We start from the raw sequence: 4,305 nt of genomic DNA, 5'->3' as shown, positions 1-4,305 counted from the left end.
ACTTAATGAATTGATGGTTTGTTTCATATTACACTTTACAGTCTATGATGTTGGGAAGCCAGGGCAGGAACTCAGATGGGAAGTGAAGCAGAGTCCATGGGGAAAAGCTGCTTACTGGTCTGCCCACTCTCTCTCTTATAGAACCCAGGCCCACCCACCTCAGGAGGGCACCACCCACAGTGGACTGGACCCCCCCAACTCATCAGTTAATATCAATTAGCAATTAAGAAACTGCCACACAGACAGTCGGGAACCCGGCGGGCCGCGCGGCCGGATGAGGGGCGCGATGGAGCCGGAGCCGGAGGTGCTGCTGCAAGAAGCCCGCGAGAACGTGGAGGCGGCACAGAGCTACCGGCGGGAGCTGGGCCAGCGGCTACAGGGGCTGCGGGAGGCGCAGAGATAAAGGAGAGTGCTTCACAGACAAGAGATGTCCTCAAACAACATTTCAGTGACTTAAAAGGAACCCTTGGAAAGCTGTTGGATGAGCGATTGGTGACTCTTTTGCAAGAGGTGGACACCATTGAACAGGAGACCATCAAACCGTTAGATGACTGCCAGAAGCTCATAGAGCACGGAGTTAACACCGCAGATGACCTGGTCCGAGAAGGTGAGATCGCCATTCTTGGTGGTATAGAAGAACAGAATGATAAATTGTGGAACTTTACCAAAAAGGCCGCACACATTCAGTTGGACAGCTTACCAGAAGTGCCTTTGCTAGTTGATGTGCCCTGTTTGTCAGCTCAGCTGGATGATTCCATTCTCAACATAGTGAAAGACCACATTTTTAAGCATGGAACAGTAGCTTCCCGCCCACCAGTGCAGATTGAAGAATTAATAGAGAAACCTGGAGGCATCATAGTGCGATGGTGTAAGGTGGATGATGACTTTACAGCCCAAGATTACAGGCTCCAGTTCCGTAAATGCACTGCAAATCATTTTGAAGACGTGTATGTAGGTTCTGAAACTGAATTCATAGTGTTGCACATAGACCCCAATGTTGATTATCAGTTCAGAGTCTGCGCCCGAGGAGACGGCCGGCAGGAGTGGAGTCCTTGGAGTGTCCCCCAGACAGGCCACTCCACTCTGGTGCCTCATGAGTGGACAACTGGCTTTGAAGGGTACAGTCTGAGTAGTCGGAGGAACATAGCACTGCGAAATGACGCTGAGTCCTCGGGCGTTCTCTACTCCAGTGCTCCAACCTACTTCTGTGGACAGACACTGACCTTCAGAGTTGAGACTGTGGGACAGCCCGACAGAAGAGACAGCATAGGAGTGTGTGCGGAGAAGCAGAACGGCTACGACTCTCTGCAGCGGGATCAAGCTGTGTGCATCAGCACAAATGGTGCAGTTTTTGTCAATGGAAAAGAAATGACTAATCAGTTGCCTGCAGTTACCTCTGGATCCACTGTCACATTTGACATTGAAGCTGTGACTCTCGGAACCGCTAACAGTGAAGGCGGAAACGTCAAGCTCCGGGTGACCATCAGCTCCAGTAACAGGGAGGTGGTGTTTGACTGGCTGCTTGACCAGGCCTGTGGCTCTCTGTACTTCGGATGCTCCTTTTTCTACCCGGGGTGGAAGGTGCTGGTGTTCTAGCATCGTGAGGGCTCGGCTTTGGGGTGAGCATCTCTATCCTCAGCCTAGTTTAGTTGTGCCTGACTTTTAAAAGGTGAACTTACCTCTGGGACCACCAGAAATAGAGAGCGTGGCTGGGTTTGCATTGTAACATTTCAGTAAGGGGCCTGTGGTGACGGCGCAAGCCTTTAATCCCAGCATCAGGAGGCAGAAGCAGGTGGATCTCTGTGACTTCGAGACCAACCTGGTCTACAGAGCAAGATCCAGGACAGCCAGGGCTACACAGAGAAACCTTGTCTCACCCCCCTCCCCCCCCCAAAAAAAAGTAGTATTTCAGTAAGACGTGAGCTGAATGGGGTGGACAAAACCATAGTTCAATTTTATTTTTAGCATAAATACCAAACTAGCTTTAAAACTGCATACTTGCCGGCGGTGGTGGCACACGCCTTTAATCCCAGCACTCGGGAGGCAGAGCCAGGCGGATCTCTGTGAGTTTGAGGCCAGCATGGGCTGCCAAGTGAGTTCCAGGAAAGGTGCAAAGCTACACAGAGAAACCCTGTCTCGAAAAAAAAAAAAAAAAAAAAAAAAAACTGCATACTTTTCCACTGTTCTTCTTCCTAAAGCGGGTCGTTAGAACAGAAAAATGTCACATGATTAAATCTTCAAGATCAAAGGCCGTAAGAACAACAGAAGAAGGCAGCTAGAGAGCAGGGCTCTGTAGTACTTGCAGTCCTGTTGCTCCTCCGGCCCCCACGCCTTGAGTGGGCTGACTGTTCCTGGGTTCAGTAGTCTCTGGGTCAGAAAAGCTTAGTGGTTTCTGCGTGTTCACAGTGCCTGAGCAAGCGTCTGTGACAGCCAGTGTCAGCATCCTCCCTCTTCCCTGGCAGTGCAAGACAAAGTAGGATGGAGGGAGCCTGGCTGTGGTGGCGCACGCCTTTAATCCCAGCATTCTGGAGGCAGAGCCAGGCGGATCTCTGTGAGTTTGAGGCCAGCCTGGTCTACAGAGCGAGATCCAGGAAAGGTGCAAAGCTACACAGAGAAACCCTGCCTCAAACCACCCCCCCCCAAAAGAAGAAGGATGGGACGGAGGGTCTGTATTCCTCACAGTGAAGCCGCTTACAGTAGTCCACAGCAGTGTTAGCCAGTTCATATGTGCATCTCGCCTCAGCCATGCACATGGGCCCATGCAGAGCGAGTGGATAGTCCAGTGTAATATCAGGTTGAGAAATGGTCTTTCGATGGACCAAAGAAATATAGGGGAAATACTTGACCTATTTTTTTTAAAACTTAAATTTGTGTAAAATATTTATTTGACTTACTTAATATGTAAAAAATGCGGTCTTGTTGTACCAGCGTACAGATGAGTGTTAATGTGAATTTTTTCTTTTTGTTTTTACCAGTAGTAAAAAAGTGGAAAAACAAGTGTGATATTTTTGTAAGATAATTTATTTGGGATTTATGTTCCCTTTTTGACAATCATGACCTTTCCTCCTTCCCTTGTTTTGTATAAGTAAGTGCCTTTTCTCATGTTAATAAGAAGTTCTAGAGTGTAGGTGCCTTTATCCAGCCTTCTGAAACAAAATAAAAAAATCAAAAGTTAAAAAAAAAAAAAAGAAAAGAAACTGCCACACACACATTGCCACAGGGCATTCTGATTGGGGCAGATTTTCAGTTAAGGTTCAGCACACGCCTTTAATCTCAGTGCTCAGGAGGCAGATACAGATGGATCTCTGTGACTTCAAGGCCAGCCTGGTCTGCAGAGTGACTTCCAGAACAGCCAGGGCTGTCTCAAAAAATAAAAACAAAAACGAACAAACAAACAAACCCTAACCATCACAGCTTCACCTAAAAACACAAAAGGGGTGGGTGGATCTTGGTTCCACCTAGGAACAGGTTCTACCACTCATAGATGGACAAAGATTAAGAAAATTCACTGAGCCCAATGTGACAGAAATACAGGAGTTTCTATAGCCAAACAAGATGCAGTTTGGGGACACAGAACACAGGATTATCCGTAGTCTTAAGGTCACAGTTGCACAGTCAGATGCAAAGAGGGGTCTTGTGCACTTGACCTTAGGAAGAAGGAACTTATGAGCCCCAACATGTTGTCTCCTGGTATACCTTTTTTTCCTTTCAGTATTGTTTTCATGTGTATGGGTGTTTTGTCCACATGTCTGTCTGTGCACCACTTATGGGCCTGGGCCTGCTGAGGCCAGAGGAGGGTGTCAGATCCCTTGGAACTAGAGTTACCCAGTGTTGTGAGCTGCCGTGTGGGTGCTGGGAAATGAAGTGGAGTCCTCTAAAGAGCAGCCAGTGCTCTTAACCTCTACACCATCTTCTCTCCAGCCCCCCTTCTAATGAACCTTTAAGGCAAACAGCCCTAGGCCCTAAGGTGACTTGGTTACAGTCATTTCTTAAGTCCACAGAAGATGCTGAAACACCACCTGATTTTTCTTCCCCAGATAACTTTTTCTCTTCAAGGCTCCTCTGGCAGGAAGATTGGGCTTTGAAGTCAAGGATTAGTGCCCCAGGAAAGGAAAGGCAGATGCCGCAAAGCACAGGGCAGCTCCATGTTTTGGGAAATCATTAAACCCCTTTGGAACTGACAGATTATCTGTAGGCTTCAATTAGACTGACTCAGAACCAAGTGAGGTAGAAAATTAACCTTAGATTATCTGATAGACTTCAATTAGACTGACCAAGAAGCAAGTGAGGTAGAAACTTAACCCT

The 4,305-nt window shown here is 47.7% G+C and overlaps 1 pseudogene; it reads left to right on the top strand.

Moving 5' to 3' along the window:
• The first annotated feature begins 248 nt into the window (after positions 1-248).
• On the top strand, positions 249-3,197 carry LOC143270865 (cytokine receptor-like factor 3 pseudogene; annotated as a pseudogene).
• Positions 3,198-4,305: the final 1,108 nt, after the last annotated feature.

The sequence above is a fragment of the Peromyscus maniculatus genome, chromosome 1 (assembly GCF_049852395.1).
Source record: "Peromyscus maniculatus bairdii isolate BWxNUB_F1_BW_parent chromosome 1, HU_Pman_BW_mat_3.1, whole genome shotgun sequence".
Lineage (NCBI taxonomy): Eukaryota > Metazoa > Chordata > Mammalia > Rodentia > Cricetidae > Peromyscus > Peromyscus maniculatus.
This window is presented reverse-complemented; position numbering and strand designations above follow the sequence as displayed.